This window comes from Arachis stenosperma, chromosome 9 (genome assembly GCF_014773155.1).
Source record: "Arachis stenosperma cultivar V10309 chromosome 9, arast.V10309.gnm1.PFL2, whole genome shotgun sequence".
NCBI lineage: Eukaryota > Viridiplantae > Streptophyta > Magnoliopsida > Fabales > Fabaceae > Arachis > Arachis stenosperma.
The window spans coordinates 67,416,967-67,434,779 of NC_080385.1; positions in this window are offsets into that span (position 1 = coordinate 67,416,967).

Sequence of the window (17,813 nt, forward strand, 5' to 3'; positions counted from 1 at the left end):
ATAATGCTTCCAACCACTAACCATCTCCTTTTTACTCTTAAAGCCACTAATTTTTCTAAGTTGACCATCCGTCTCAAGCAAACCATATTCAAGGGGAATAACAAAGCTTAAGTATAAGGAATTTACCCACTTGAATGAGAGAATAGATGGTGGTGGCTTGGGGAGAGGTGTCTCCAATGTGCTTGCAAGCTCTACTCCCTTGTTTGCTTCCTCGTCAATCTCCACCTCTTCATAAACTTCTTCATCCTTAATCCTTTGTTCATCAACTTCATCTAACTCTTCTCCATCACTTAAGTCATAAATGGGAGGTTGAGAGAAATCTACCTCCACATCACTTTCAAATTCATTGGGAGAAGGTTCTTCAAATTCAAAGGATTCTTCACCAAGAAGATTGGATGCATGATCTTCATCACCAAGGAAACTCAATAATTGCTTCATTCTCTCCAAGTCTTCATATAGAATATGCCTCGGAGGCTGTACACACTCCTCCTCAACATCAAATTTACTCTTCTTGGAGGGATTTTCTTTGATTTTAGCTTCCCATGGAGGTTCCGCATCTCCTAAGTCTTCAACCACTTCTTCCTTTTCTTCAATAATCATAGGCTTCTCCAATTGTTCTAATACAAAGTGGCATTCCTCATTTTCTACCGGAGTTTCCAATCTCTCCTTCATGCTATGCTCTTTAATCAATTCTCCACATGTGACCATGGGAGTGCTTTGAGTGCTCAAGCATTGGGAGGCTAAAATGCTTACTACCTTGGCCAAGGTAGCCATAAATTCTAGTGTATCCCTTTGCATTTCTTCTTGCCCTTGAAGTATAAGCCTAAGGATTTCATCCATTGAGGATTGGAGTGGATAAGAGGGTTCATTGTCTTGGAGAAAGGGTTCGTTATACGGAGGTGGTTCTTCTTGGTAAGGTGGTGGTGTGTATTGAGTTGATTCTTGGGAGTAGTAATCTTGGAATTGTGGTTCCATATATGGCTCATATGGTTCAAAAGGTGGTTGGTGTGGTGGATAAGGATTAGAGTCATATGGAGGTATTTGGTGAAAAGATGCTTGTGAGTATAGTTGATGATCATGTTGAGAATATGATTCATAGGCATATGGTGGTGGTTCTTGAAAGTCACAAGGAGATTCACCATAGCCATTGGATTGGTGTGCATCATAGAATGACTCTTCTTCATAGTGCATTGGTGGAGGTTGTTGCCATGAAGATTGATCATATGCATATGGCTCCTCCCACCTTTGGTTGTCCCATCCTTGATGCATGTTGTCATTGAAATTCACATCTCTTACAACATAGTTGTAATCATACTCATAGCCAAAATGAGAATTCATGATGAAAAGAGAAAGTAAAATTCAAAAGCTAATAGAAATTAAGAGAAACAAAATTCTACAACTAGCAAATAAAGCAAAAGGCAATATATTCACAATATTCACATATATACAATAACCAATAACACAACACCATTTCAATTCCCCGGCAACGGCGCCATTTTGATGATTGGATTTTTGACGGTTTAGAATTTCACTAATGAAATCTCGTTGTAAAGTATAGTTTCTAAACCAAACAATAATCCTTTCATGCAAAAATTTGTTTGTCACAAGTACAAACCCCTAAAATCTATAAACCGAAGTATTTAAACCTCGGGTCATTCTAAGTAGGATTTACAATAAAGTGTCTTGTTATTGGTTGTGAGTCATTTTTGGGGTTTTGATAAGAAGCATGAAAGATAAATGACAAGAAAGTAAACTAAGGCCTAAAAAGGTCTTGGCAAGGGTTGGTGTTCAAGGATCTCTATCCTAATCACTAACCACAATATGAGAATTGGCAAGGATTAATCTCACTAAATCATCCTCTAACTAATAGTAAAGGAAAGTAAAATGAGCTATATCAATCCTAGTCCATAAGTCCTAACTCTCCACTAATTCAATTAATGAGAACTAGAGTCAATGGCTCCCAATCATCAATCACTTGGACATTAGTAACTCAAGAGGTCCTAAGTTGCCTTTCCAAGCCAAGAGTATAAAATTCTACTCTAAAATCCAACCAAGCATTTCATCAAACACTTGGAAGGCACAAAAGAAAAGCATAGTAAATTGACAACAAGAATGAAATCTAACAACAATTATTGAAAGGAATTAACAACAACAATCAAAAGAAACACATTTAATATGAATTACATTGATTGAATTGAAAGAGAGTAGAAGAAATAAAAGTAGATCTACAACAAAACACAAGAACAACATAAAGGAAATTACAACAAAAGAATGGAAGAAGAATGAATGTAAGAACAAGGAATTGAGAAGATAGGAGTAGAAGAAGATGAATTAATATCTTGATCTAAGAACTAAACCTAATCCTAATCCTAATCCTAGAGAGAAGTGAGAGCTTCTCTCTCTAGAAACTACTTCTAAAACTAAACTAAAGTAATGGTAACTACCTTCTAAAGCATGAAAGTATCCCCATTCCCCCTTCAATCCTTGGCTTAAATAACATCAGAAATGAGTTGGATTGGGCCCACAAGGCTTTAGAATTCGCTGGCCACGTTTTGCTTTAAGTGAACCAGGTGGCAGCAACGGCGCGTGCACGTACTATGTGTGTACGCATCACCATGCGCGGTTCAACCATAGAAAATCTTATACCGTTTCGAAGCCCCGGATGTTAGCTTTCCAACCCAACTAGAACCGCATCATTTGGACCTCTGTAGCTCAAGTTATGGTCAATTAAGTGCGAAGAGGTCGGCTTGACAGCTTTTGCGTTTCCTTTATTTCTCCATATGTTCTCCATTTCTACATGCTTTTCCTTCATTTCCTTGGTCCAATCCTTGCCTCCTAAATCTGAAATCACTTAGCAAACATATCAAGGCATCTAATGGAATCAAGGAGAATTAGATTTAGCTATTTTAAGTCCTAAAAAACATGTTTTCACTCTTAAGCACAATTAAAGGAGAAGTTATAAAACCATGCTATTTTAATGGATAAATGTGGGTAAAAGGTCATAAAATCTCTTAAATCAAGCACAAGATAAATCCTACAAATGGGGTTTATCAAGTACCATTCTCTTGCCTTTCCCTCCAGAGAAAACGGGAAGGCTTTCAATAGAATAGAGATTTCATCAGTGCCATCACGCTTAACAGTAGAGCAAGCGGTCTGGAAATCTCGAAGAAGCTTGATAGGCTCTTGAGCAGGTAAGCCATGAAATTTGGGCATCAAGTTGAGTAGTGAAGATTTTATTTCAAAATCTACAGCTACTGCTGGGTGGTGCGCCTGGAATGGTTGGAGCGTAAAATCAGGGGCTCCTTCCTCCTGGATAGTGACTCTTCTGGGCGCTGCCATGTCACCTGCACGTAAATGAACTGGATCAGTAGAAAGGGAGTTTGTTTCTTCCTTAGATGACGGTTCAGGTTCATCCTCAAAGAGGAGTCGCCTACGCCGAGCTTGCCTTATATGTGAAAGAGTTCTTTCAATCTCAGGATCAAATGCTGGCAAGCTTGGATCAGGAAGTGAACGCATCATTTAACGAAAGAAACGTACAGTTCATAGGGACAAAAATAAAATAAAATGCAAATAAGTAAATTCTAATTAATAACTTTAGCACTCTATTGCAACTCCCCGGTAACGGCACCAAAAATTGATGGGGCAGAAATTGGTGAATTAAAAATTATTAAAATGTGTACGTTGCAAGTATAGTTCTTAACCCACAGGAAATCCACTTATCAATTTAGAAAGGTGTCACAAAAATTTAAATTTTAAATACTTTTGAGTATGAATCCCAGGTCGTCTCCCAACGAGTTGCAGAAAAGTGTGCTATTTTATTAACCAGATGTTTTCAAAAAGGTTTGAGTTGAGTAAATAGGAAATTAAATTGGAGAATTTGAATAATGTAAATAAAAGCCTTGACTGGGAGTTGATTAGTTGGAAGTCCCGCTATTGTTGGATTACTCTCTATATTAATTGATAATTAGAGGTTATCCTGTTTAGTTATCTCTAACTAGGTAAGGGAAAGTCAAATAAGTTGGGATGCTATGCCCGTTCACAAGTTGCAACCCACTTAATTAAAAGGGATTGGTATTAGTGACTGGAGGGCAAGCCAACAATAACCTAATTACAATCTTTCTTTTAAGCCTTCCAACTCAATTGGTTCCTTTCAATCAACTCCCTATCAAGTTAGGGAACTACTCGCTCATTGTGAATGTAAAATTCATAACATATGAAAGGGAATTAAAGAAAGACATTGTAAATAAAAATCAAAATAATCAAATAAAAATAAAAGTAATCCTTGTATTAAATAAATCCTAATAATATTCCAATGGTAAAATTAACAAAGCAAAGGACATGGAAGAGTAAAGCCAAGTAAAGAAAACGAACTAGAATGACGAAGTCTTGATGAGGTAATAACTCTTCTCAATATCCCAATGCAAAAAGTGATAGAAAAATAAAATCCTAAAAACTATCAATGTGTAGAGAGAAAAACCTAGAGGAGGAGTAAAAACTAGATCTAAAACTAAAACTGTATAGAATGAATGTTGTCTCTGGTTTCTGCTTGTTCTCTGGCTCTAGTCTGCTGTTCTGGGCCAAGAACTGGGTCAAAATAGGGCCTAAAATCGCCCCCAGCGGAATCTGCAGATTATGCAGATCGTGCACGTCACGCGATCGCGTTGTCCATGCGGACGCGTCATTCGCGTTTTCTCCCTGCCACGCGTTCGCATCGTCCACGCCTCCGCGTCACTTGTGCTTTTCTATTCCACGCAGTCGCGTGAGCCATGCGGCCGCACCACTGTGATTTCTCCTCTTTCGCCCGAACGCGTGAGCCATGCGGCCGCGTCACTTCTCGCTGGTTATCTCCTCAATTTCTTGTGTTCCTTCCATTTTTGCTAGCTTCTTTTCCAATCTCCAATTCATCCATGCCCTATAGAGCCTGAAACACTTAACACACAGATCACAGCATCGAATGGGATAAAGGAGAACTAAAATGCATAATTAAAAAGTCTCTAGGAAGTAGTTTTCAACCATGTAATAATTTCAGGAAGGGAATATAAATGCATGCTAAATTAATGAATAAGTAGGTAAGGATCATGATAAGACCACACAATTGAACACAATATAAACCATAAAATAGTGGTTTATGAGAGCTCCCACAAGTCCTATGGGTATATCGAACAACTCCACACTTCACCACGCGGAGTGAAGGCAATGATCCCGGTAGAGATCGAAGAAGGATCCCCCAGAATGATCTTCTACAATAAAGAGGCCAACTCCCAAAACCAAAGGGAAGAACTCGACCTACTCGGATTTGGGAGGAAGCGTTAAAGCGTCAAATGGCCTCAAGATACAATTAGACGGTAATCCAGCGAAGTTTCGCCAATAACTACCCTATCCTATTCCGAAATGACACCAGAACAGGTCGGTCAGGGAAAGGAAAGCTAGCAACCAACTGGAAAGAACCATACCAAGTGTTCAGAGGAACTGGGGAAAGGCTACGACAGAGTATCTGACCTCGAGGGGCAAGAGCTACCAAGGTCATGGCATGCTTGCAATCTAAAAAGGGCGCCAGGCTGAGATCCAAAAAGATTGCCCGACCTAGAAGGGTAAGCACTAACATGTACACACTCTTATTCATATATTCATTTTATTGTTTAAAAGTTCGCAGATTCCCTAAAAAGTTTCCTATCAAGACGTCCGATTACGATAGGTCGGCAAGGTGAAAACCAAATTCACCGCCCGATCACGACAAAGTCGGCAAGATGAAAATCAAATTCATCGTCCGATTACAAAGCAATAGGTCGGCAAGGTGAAAACCAACTTCACCGCCCGACCACGATGAAAACCGAATTCATCATTTGATTTCGACAAAGGTCGACAAAGTGAAAACCAAATTCACTGCTCAATCAAGACGCATTAATTTGAAACATTCATCGTCCGATTATAAAGCTACAGATCGGCAGAAAGTGAAAATCAAATTCACTACGCGATCACGATAAAGACCAAAGATGAAAACCAAATTCATCAAAAGGTCTGCCAAACGAGGGTTAAAACCCAAACTCTACAAAATCGGCAAAGATGAAAATAGAATAATGCAAGAAGTTATAGAAAGTGATCCATAGAAAGGACCTGTGAGGTCCTAATAAAATGGATTGCTATAAAATAACTTAAAAGACTGGTTGATGAGCGGATAATTTGTACGCTTTTTGGCATTGTTTTTAGTATGTTTCTAGTAGGATTTAGTTAGTTTTTAGCATATTTTTATTAGTTTTTAGTTAAAATTCACTTTTCTGGACTTTACTATGAGTTTGTGAGTTTTTCTGTGATTTTAGGTATTTTCTAGCTGAAATTGAGGGACCTGAGCAAAAATCTGATTCAGAGACTGAAAAGGACTGCGGATGCTGTTGGATTCTGACCTCCCTGCACTCGAAGTGGATTTTCTGGAGCTACAGAAGCCCAATTGGCGCGCTCTCAAAGTGTTGGAAAGTAGACATCCTGGGCTTTCCAGCAATATATAATAGTCCATACTTTGCCCAAGATTTGATGGCCCAAACTGGCGTTCAAAATCACCTTCAGAATTCCCAGCGTTAAACGCCGGAACTGGCACCAAAGTGGGAGTTAAACGCCCAAACTGGCACAAAAGCTGGCGTTTAACTCCAAGAAAAGTCTCTACACGAAAATGCTTCAATGCTCAGCCCAAGCACACACCAAGTGGGCCCGAAAGTGGATTTTTATGTCTTTTACTCATCTTTGTAATTCTTAAGCTACTAGTTCCCTATAAATAGGACCTTTTACTATTGTATTTTCATCTTTTGATCATGTTTTTATGATTGAACCCTCTTTGGGAGGCTGGCCTCATGGCCATGCCTAGACCTTGTTCTTATGTATTTTCAACGGTGGAGTTTCTACACACCATAGATTAAGGTGTGGAGCTCTGCTGTACCTCGAGTATTAATGCAATTACTATTGTTCTTCTATTCAATTCCGCTTGTTCTTGTTCCAAGATATCACCTGTTCTTCAACTTGATGAATGTGATGATCCGTGACACTCATCATCATTCTCACCTATGAACGTGTGACTGACAACCACCTCCGTTCTACCTTAGATTGGGTGAATATCTCTTGGATTCCTGATGCACGATGCATGGTTGATCGCCTGACAACCGAGCGCTCGCCTGACAACCGAGCCAGCCATTCCGTGAGATCAGAGTCTTCGTGGTATAGGCCAGAACTGAAAGCGGCATTCAAGAGAATCCGGAAGGTCTAACCTTGTCTGTGGTATTCTGAGTAGGATTCAATGATTGAATGACTGTGACGAGCTTCAAACTCCTGAGGGCGGGGCGTTAGTGACAGACGCAAAAGAATCACTGGATTCTATTCCGGCCTGATTGAGAACCGACAGATGGATAGCCGTGCCGTGACAGGGTGCGTTGAACATTTCCACTGAGAGGATGGGAGGTAGCCACTGACAACGGTGAAACCCTTGCATAAGCTTGCCATGGAAAGGAGTAAGAAGGATTGGATGAAGACAGTAGGAAAGCAGAGAGACGGAAGGGACCAAGCATCTTCATACGCTTATCTGAAATTCCTACCAATGAATTACATAAGTATCTCTATCTTTATCTTTATGTTTTATTCATCATCTATACCCATTTGAGTCTGCCTGACTAAGATTTACAAGGTGACCATAGCTTGCTTCATACCAACAATCTCCGTGGGATCGACCCTTACTCGCGTAAGGTTTATTACTTGGACGACCCAGTGCACTTGCTGGTTAGTTGTGCGAAGTTGTAGTGATCACAATTTCGTGCACCAAGTTTTTGGCGCCGTTGCCGGGGATTGTTCGAGTATGGACAACTGACGGTTCATCTTATTGCTTAGATTAGGTATTTTTCAGAGTTCTTAAGAGTGAATTCTAGTGTTTCACCAAAGCTGATTGATTCTCATCAATTTAGCTCTTGAATGCAATGTCCTGCTGAAGCTTTAGACTAACATTGCATGATTCCTGGAATTCTCATTAAGAATTTTGATACCTTTATTTTCTTTTCCACTTAATTTTCGAAAAATCCAAAAAAAAATTACAAAATCATAAAAACCAAAAAAATATTTTGTTTCTTGTTTGAGTCTAGTGTCTAATTTTAAGTTTGGTGTCTTGCATGCATTGTTTATTTGATCTTGGTTCTATTTTCAAGTCAATAATACAGAGATCTGAAGATTCAGTACATGCAGTAGAGGAATTATACAGAAAAAGCTGGGCGTTCAAAGCACCCAGTGAAGAAGGCAGACTGGCGTTTAAACGCCAGCCAGGGTACCTGGTTGGGCGTTTAACGCCCAAAAAGGTAGTGCATTGGGCGTTAAACGCCAGAATGTGCACCATTCTGGGCGTTTAACGCCAGGATGGCACAAGAGGGAAGATTTTGTTTTCAAGTCAATTTTTTTTCAAGTTTTCAAAATTTTTCAAAATCAAATCTTTTTCAAATCATATCTTTTCAATCAAATGTTTTCAAAATCAATTTCTTTCCTTTTTCAAAGATACTTGCTAACAATTAATGATTTGATTGAACAATTCAAGTATGTTGCCTTTTCTGTTGAGAAAGGTTTAATGTTTGAATCATATCTTTTCTTGTTAGGCAAGTCATTAATTTTTAAAATCAAATCTTTTTAAATTGTTTTTCAAATTATATCTTTTCAATCATATCTTTTTAAAACCATGATTTTTCAAACATATCTTTTTAATCACATCTTTTTCAAAATAGTTTTCAATCATATCTTTTTAATTTCTAATTTCAAAATCTTTTTCAAAAATTACTTGATTTCTTTCCCACTCTTGATTTTCTAAAATCAATGAAAGTTTTTCAAAATGTTTTTAAAATCTTTTTAATTTAATTTTCGAAATTTCTTCCCCTCTTCTCACATCCTTCTATTTATGGAGTACCACTCCTCCTCAATGCACAATTCGAACTCTATCTGACTAAGTTCGAATTCTTCTACCTCTTCCTTCTAATTTTCTTTTTCTCTGACACCTCAAGGAATCTCTATACTGTGACATAGAGGATTCCATATTTTCTTGTTCTCTTCTCTTTCATATGAGCAGGAACAAAGACAAAGGCATTCTTGTTGAAGCTGACCCTGAACCTGAAAGGACCTTGAAGCGAAAGCTAAGAGAAGCTAAGGCACAACTCTCTGTAGAGGACCTAACAGAAATCTTCAAAGAAGAAGAACCCATGGCAGCCGAAAACAACAACAATGCTAACAATGCAAGGAAGGTGCTGGGTGACTTTACTGCACCTACTCCCGACTTCTATGGGAGAAGCATCTCTATCCCTGCCATTGGAGCAAACAACATTGAGCTTAAGCCTCAACTAGTTTCTCTAATGCAACAGAATTGCAAGTTCCATGGACTTCCATTGGAAGATCCCCATCAGTTCTTAGCTGAGTTCTTGTAAATCTGTGACACTGTCAAGACTAATGGGGTTGACCCTGAGGTCTACAGACTTATGCTATTCCCTTTTGCTGTAAGAGACAGAGCTAGGACATGGTTGGACTCACAACCTAAAGAAAGCCTGAACTCTTGGGAAAAGCTAGTCAATGCCTTCTTGGCAAAGTTCTTTCCACCTAAAAAATTGAGTAAGCTTAGAGTGTGGTGCACGAATTTGTGATTCGCACAACTAACCAGCAAGTGCACTGGGTCGTCTAAGTAATACCTTACGTGAGTAAGGGTCGATCCCATGGAGATTATTGGCTTGAAGCAATCAATGTTTATTTTATTAATCCTAGTTAGGATGTCAAAATGTTTAAAATTGTAAGTTGGAATAATTAGATTTGATTGGAAAGGTAAATGAGAACAATAGAGTTACTTGTTTATAAAGGACTGGGGAATATGTTGGAGTTTTGGAGATGCCTTGTCCTTTGACTTCATCTCTTCCTTGAAATCCTTCTTCACACGCAAAATCCATTCTATGGCAAGCTCTATATAGGGTGTAACCGTTGTCAATGGCTACCTCCCATCCTCTCAGTGAAAACGTTCCTATGCTCTGTCACAGCACGGCTAATCATCTGTCGGTTCTCAATCAGGTTGGAATAGAATCCATTGATCCTTTTGCGTCTGTCACTAACGCCCAGACCTCAGGAGTTTGAAGCACGTCACAGTCATTCAATCCCGGAATCCTACTCGGAATACCACAGACAAGGTTTAGACTTTCCGGATTCTCATGAATGCCGCCATCTATCTAGCTTATACCACGAAGATTCTGTTGGGGAATCTAAGAGATATTCATTCAGTCTGATGTAGAACGGAGGTGGTTGTCAGGCACACGTTCATGGATTGAGGAAGGTGATGAGTGTCACGGATCATCACCTTCTTCACAATTAAGCGCGAATAAACATCTTAGATAAGAACAAGCGTGTTTGAATGGAAAACAAAGGAATTGTATTAAATCATCGAGACGCTGTAGAGCTCCTCACCCCCAACAATGGAGTTTAGAGACTCATGCCGTCACAAAGTATGTAATTCAGATTTGAAAATGTCATGAGGTACAAGAAATGTCTGTAAAAGTTGTTTAAATAGTAAACTAGTAACCTAGGTTTACAGAAAATGAATAAACTAAGATAATTGGTGCAGAAATCCACTTCTGGGGCCCACTTGGTGTGTACTGGGGCTAAAACTAAAGCTATCCACGAGTAGAGGCCTTTCTTGGCGTTAAACTCCAGGTTATGACGTGTTTTGGGCGTTCAACTCCGGATCATGACATTTTTCTGGCGTTTAACTCCAGACAGCAGCATGTACTTGGCGTTCAACGCCAAGTTACGTCGTCTATCCTTGCGCAAAGTATGGACTATTATATATTGCTGGAAAGCCCTGGATGTCTACTTTCCAACGCCGTTGAGAGCGCGCCAATTGGACTCCTGTAGCTCCAGAAAATCCATTTCGAGTGCAGGGAGGTCAGGATCCAACAGCATCAGCAGTCCTTTTTCAGCCTAAGTCAGATTTTTGCTCAGCTCCCTCAATTTCAGTCAGAAAATACCTGAAATCACAGAAAAATACACACACTCATAGTAAAGTCCAGAAATATGATTTTTGCCTAAAAACTAATAATATTTAACTAAAAACTAATTGAAACATGCTAAAATCTACATGAAATTACCCCCAAAAAGCGTATAAAATATCCGCTCATCAGAGTGGAAGTCCAAACCTTCAGACAGAAGGAAGGAGAATCCCTCTATGAAGCTTGGGAAAGATACAAACAATTGATCAGAAAGTGTCCCTCTGACATGCTTTCTGAATGGAGCATCATAGGTATTTTCTATGATGGTCTCTCTGAACTATCAAAGATGTCTTTGGATAGCTCTGCTGGAGGATCTCTTCATCTGAAGAAGACGCCTACAGAAGCTCAAGAACTAAATGAAATGGTTGCAAATAACCAATTCATGTACACATCTGAAAGGAATCCTGTGAACAATGGGACAAATCAGAAGAAAGGAGTTCTTGAGATTGATACTCTGAAATCCATATTGGCTCAGAACAAAATATTGACTCAACAAGTCAATTTGATCTCTCAAAGTCTGTCTAGAATGCAAAATGCACCAAGCAGTACTAAGGATGCTTCATCTGAAGAAGAAGCTTATGATCCTGAGAACCCTTCAGTGGAAGAGGTGAATTACATGGGAGAACCCTATGGAAACACCTATAATTCTTCATGGAGAAATCATCCAAATCTCTCATGGAAGGATCAACAGAGACCTCAACAAGGTTTCAACAATAATAATGGTGGAAGAAACAGGTTTAGCAATGGCAAGCCTTTTCCATCATCTTCTCAGCAAGAGACAGAGAATTCTAAGCAGAACCACTCTGACTTAGCAACCATGGTCTCTGATTTAATCAAAACCACTCAAAGTTTCATGACTAAAACAAGGTCCTCCATTAGAAACTTGGAGGCACAAGTGGGACAGCTGAGCAAGAAAATTACTGAACTCCCTCCTAATACTCTTCCAAGCAATACAGAAGAAAATCCAAAAGGAGAGTGCAAAGCCATCAACATGGCCGAATGTGGAGAGGAGGAAGAGGCAGTGGACGCCACTGAGGAAGACCTCAATGGACGTCCACTGGCCTCCACTGAGTTCCCCAATGAGGAACCATGGGAATCTGAGGCTCAAAATGAGACCATAGAGATTCCATTGGACTTACTTCTGCCTTTCATGAGCTCTGATGAGTATTCTTCCTCTGAAGAGGATGAGTATGTCACTGAAGAGCAAGTTGCTAAATACCTTGGAGCAATCATGAAGCTAAATGACAAGTTATTTGGTAATGAGACTTGGGAGAACGAACCTCCTTTGCTCACCAAAGAACTGGATGACTTGTCTAGGCAGAAATTACCTCAAAAGAGACAAGATCCTGGGAAGTTTTCAATACCTTGTACCATAGGCACCATGACCTTCAAGAAGGCTCTGTGTGATTTAGGGTCAAGTGTAAACCTCATGCCTCTCTCTGTAATGGAGAAGCTTGGGATCTTTGAGGTACAAGCTGCAAGAATCTCACTAGAGATGGCAGACAATTCAAGAAAACAAGCTTATGGACTTGTAGAGGATGTTTTGGTGAAGATTGAAGACCATTACATCCCTGCTGATTTCATAGTCTTAGAGACTGGGAAGTGCATGGATGAATCCATCATCCTTGGCAGACCCTTCCTAGCCACAGCAAAGGCTGTGATTGATGTTGATAGGGGAGAATTGATCATTCAAGTGAATGAAGAATCCTTTGTGTTTAAGGCTCAAGGATATCCCTCTGTCACCATAGAGAGGAAGCATGAAGAGCTTCTCTCAAAACAGAGTCAAACAGAGCCCCCACGGTCAAACTCTAAGTTTGGTGTTGGGAGGCCACAACCAACCTCTAAGTTTGGTGTTGAACCCCCACATTCAAACTCTAAGTTTGGTGTTGGGAGGTTCCAACATTGCTCTGAGTATCTGTGAGGCTCCATGAGAGCCCTCTGTCAAGCTACTGACATTAAAGAAGCGCTTGTTGGGAGGCAACCCAATGTTATATTTTATCTATTTTCTTTTGTTATTTTATGTTTACTGTAGGTTGATGATCATGAGAAGTCACAAAATCAATTGAAAAAGCAAAAACAGAATGAAAACAGGAAGAAAAACAGCACACCCTGGAGGAAGAACCTACTGGCATTTAAACGCCAGTAAGGCTAGCAGATGGGCGTTTAACGCCCAGTCTGGCACCATTCTGGGCGTTTAACGCCAGAAAGGGGCACCAGACTGGCGTTAAACGCCAGGAAAGGGCAAGAACCTGGTGTTAAACGCCAGAAATGGGCACCAGCCCGGCGTTTAACGCCAGAATTGGCTCAAAATGCATTTTCTGCATGCCATTTGGTGCAGGGATGACTTTTCCTTGACACCTCAGGATCTGTGGACCCCACAGGATTCCCACCAACCCCACCACACTCTTTTCTCTTCACCACTCACATCCATCCTTCATAAAACCCCACCTACCTCACCATTCAAAATTCAAACCACTCTCCCTCCTAAACCCACCCATAATGGCCGAACCCTACCCCTTCCCTCACCCCTATATACACCCATCTTCACTCCTTCATTTTCACACACCCTAAACACCACTTCTTCCCCCTTTGGCTGAAACACAAAGCCACCTCCATCTCCTCTATTTCTTCTTCTTCTACTCTTTTCTTTCTTCTTTTGCTCGAGGACGAGCAAACCTTTTATGTTTGGTGTGGTAAAAGCATTGCTTTTTGTTTTTCCATAACCATTTATGGCATCCAAGGCCGAAGAAACCTCTAGAAAAAGAAAAGGGAATGCAAAAGCTTCCACCTCCGAGTCATGGGAGATGGAGAGATTCATCTCAAGGGTGCATCAAGACCACTTCTATGAAGTTGTGGCCTTGAAAAAGGTGATCCCTGAGGTCCCTTTCAAACTCAAGAAGGGTCAACTTTGATCAAAGGTTGGACCAAGTCCTCATAGACATTTGTGAAGAGGGCGCTCAATGGAAGAGAGATTCAAGAGGGAAGCCAACAAGAGATCCCACTCATGAACATGAGGAAATTCCTCATCATGAAATCCCTGAGATACCTCAAGGGATGCACTTTCCTCCACAAAACTACTGGGAGCAAATCAACACCTCCCTAGGAGAATTGAGTTCCAACATGGGACAACTAAAGGTGGAGCACCAAGAACATTCCATCCTCCTCCATGAAATTAGAGAAGATCAAAGAATCATGAGAGAGGAGCAACAAAGGCAAGGAAGAAACATTGAGGAGCTCAAGCACTCCATAAGACCTTCAAGAGGAAGAACAAGCCGCCATCACTAAGGTGGACCCGTTCTTTAATCTCCTTGTTCTTTATTTTTCTGTTTTTTTCGAATTTTATGCTTATGTTTATCCATGTTTGTGTCTTATGATCATTAGTGTCTTAGTGTCTATGCCTTAAAGTTATGAATGTCCTATGAATCCATCACCTTTCTTAAATGAAAAATGTTTTAATCACAAAAGAACAAGAAGTACATGATTTCGAATTCATCCTTAAAACTAGCTTAATTATTTTGATGTGGTGACAATACTTTTTGTTTTCTGAATGTATGCTTGAACAATGCATATGTCTTTTGAATTTGTTGTTCATGAATGTTAAAATTGTTGGCTCTTGAAAGAATGATGAAAAAGGAGACATGTTACTGAGGATCTGAAAAATCATAAAAAATGATTCTTGAAGCAAGAAAAAGCAGTGAATACAAAAAAAAACGAAAAAAGGAGAAAGAGAAAAAGAAAGAAAAAGAAAGAAATAAAGTTGTGATCCAAGGCAAAAAGAGTGTGCTTAAGAACCCTGGACACCTCTAATTAGAGACTCTAGCAAAGCTGAGTCACAATCTGAAAAGGTTCACCCAATTATGTGTCTGTGGCATGTATGTATCCGGTGGTAATACTGGAAAACAGAGTGCTTTGGGCCACGGCCAAGACTCAATAAGTAGCTGTGTTCAAGAATCATCATACTTAACTAGGAGAATCAATAACACTATCTGGATTCTGAGTTCCTAAAGAAGCCAATCATTCTGAATTTCAAAGGATAAAGTGAGATGCCAAAACTGTTCGGAGGCAAAAAGCTACTAGTCCCGCTCATCTAATTTGGAGCTAAGTTTCATTGATAATTTGGAGTCTATAGTATATTCTCTTCTTTTTATCTTATTTGATTTTTAGTTGCTTGGGAACAAGCAACAATTTAAGTTTGGTGTTGTGATGAGCGGATAATTTGTACGCTTTTTGGCATTGTTTTTAGTATGTTTCTAGTAGGATTTAGTTAGTTTTTAGTATATTTTTATTAGTTTTTAGTTAAAATTCACTTTTCTGGACTTTACTATGAGTTTGTGTGTTTTTCTGTGATTTCAGGTATTTTCTGGCTGAAATTGAGGGACCTGAGCAAAAATCTGATTCAGAGACTGAAAAGGACTGCGGATGCTGTTGGATTCTGACCTCCCTGCACTCGAAGTGGATTTTCTGGAGCTATAGAAGCCCAATTGGCGAGCTCTCAACGGCGTTGGAAAGTAGACATTCTGGGCTTTCCAGCAATATATGATAGTCCATACTTTGCCCAAGATTTGATGGCCCAAACTGGCGTTCAAATTCACCTTCAGAATTCCCAGCGTTAAACGCCGGAACTGGCACCAAAGTGGGAGTTAAACGCCCAAACTGGCACAAAAGCTGGCGTTTAACTCCAAGAAAAGTCTCTACACGAAAATGCTTCAATGCTCAGCCCAAGCACACACCAAGTGGGGCCGGAAGTGGATTTTTATGTCTTTTACTCATCTTTGTAATTCTTAAGCTACTAGTTCCCTGTAAATAGGACCTTTTACTATTGTATTTTCATCTTTTGATCATGTTTTTATGATTGAACCCTCTTTGGAAGGCTGGCCTCATGGCCATGCCTAGACCTTGTTCTTATGTATTTTCAACGGTGGAGTTTCTACACACCATAGATTAAGGTGTGGAGCTCTGCTGTACCTCGAGTATTAATGCAATTACTATTGTTCTTCTATTCAATTCCGCTTGTTCTTGTTCTAAGATATCACTTGTTCTTCAACTTGATGAATGTGATGATCCGTGACACTCATCATCATTCTCACCTATGAACGTGTGACTGACAACCACCTCCATTCTACCTTAGATTGGGTGAATATCTCTTGGATTCCTGATGCACGATGCATGGTTGATCGCCTGACAACCGAGCGCTCGCCTGACAACTGAGCCAGCCATTCCGTGAGATCAGAGTCTTCGTGGTATAGGCCAGAACTGATGGCGGCATTCAAGAGAATCCGGAAGGTCTAACCTTGTCTGTGGTATTCTGAGTAGGATTCAATGATTGAATGACTGTGACGAGCTTCAAACTCCTGAGGGCGGGGCGTTAGTGACAGACGCAAAAGAATCAAAGGATTCTATTCCGGCCTGATTGAGAACCGACAGATGGATAGCCGTGCCGTGACAGGGTGCGTTGAACATTTCCACTGAGAGGATGGGAGGTAGCCACTGACAACGGTGAAACCCTTGCATAAGCTTTCCATGGAAAGGAGTAAGAAGGATTGGATGAAGACAGTAGGAAAGCAGAGAGACGGAAGGGACCAAGCATCTTCATACGCTTATCTGAAATTCCTACCAATGAATTACATAAGTATCTCTATCTTTATCTTTATGTTTTATTCATCATCTATACCAATTTGAGTCTGCCTGACTAAGATTTACAAGGTGACCATAGCTTGCTTCATACCAACAATCTCCGTGGGATCGACCCTTACTCGCGTAAGGTTTATTACTTGGACGACCCAGTGCACTTGCTGGTTAGTTGTGCGAAGTTGTAGTGATCATAATTTCGTGCACCACTGGTCAACACAAAAAGTCGGACCAGCCACAACAACCCAAGTTATAAGTAAAGCCCTGGAAAGAGGTCTGGCCAACCCTATAAAAGAGGATTACTATAACTTCGAAGAGCCCAACATGATGAAGTCGGACTCCTACAAAAAGTTACAAAGAGAATCCCTGAACGAGACCTGAACAAGGTCCAAGAAAGAGGATTATCAAGTAACTCGACAAAGCCTGACGTGACGAAGTCGGTCCAGAAAGATAAAGTTACAAAGGTAATCCCTGAAAGAGACCTGAACAAGGTCCAAAAAAGAGGATTACCAAGTAACTCGACAGGACCGACATGATGAAGTCGGCCCAAGCCGATCAAAGCGACAAAAAGTTATAAAAAGAAATCCCTGAAAGAGACCTGACAAAGGTCCAATAAAGAGGATTACTAGAAATAACTTAGAAGGGACCGACAAGAAGAAGTCGGACCAACGAAAGTTACAGCTCAGAACGACAAGAAGAAGTCGGACCAACGAAAGCTACAGCTAGGACCAACAAAAGCTACAGCTTAGACCGACAAGAAGAAGTCGGACCCGCAAATGCTACAGCTTGGACCGACAAGAGAAGTCGGACCAACAAGAGCTAAAGAAGGATCAACAAAGAGAAGTCGGACCAACGAAAAACATGCGCTAAAACGGACATAGCTCCGCCCAAAAAGCCACGGCTCCACGACAAGGCTATCAAAATTGTTCAGACTGATTAAAAAGTGTTCTACACTAAAAAGTCGTCGAACAAGTTAGTCCGAAGGACCACCTCGACCAAGCAGAAAGGGGACAAAATCAGAAGTGATCAAAAGAGGTCGGACAATAAAGTACCGAAACTCTACAAAGATCCACAAAAAGGTACAAAGACATCTCACAAACGGCCAGAGGAAGGCCAGGAACGCTTTGCTAAAATCCCGAACAGCAACGACAAACA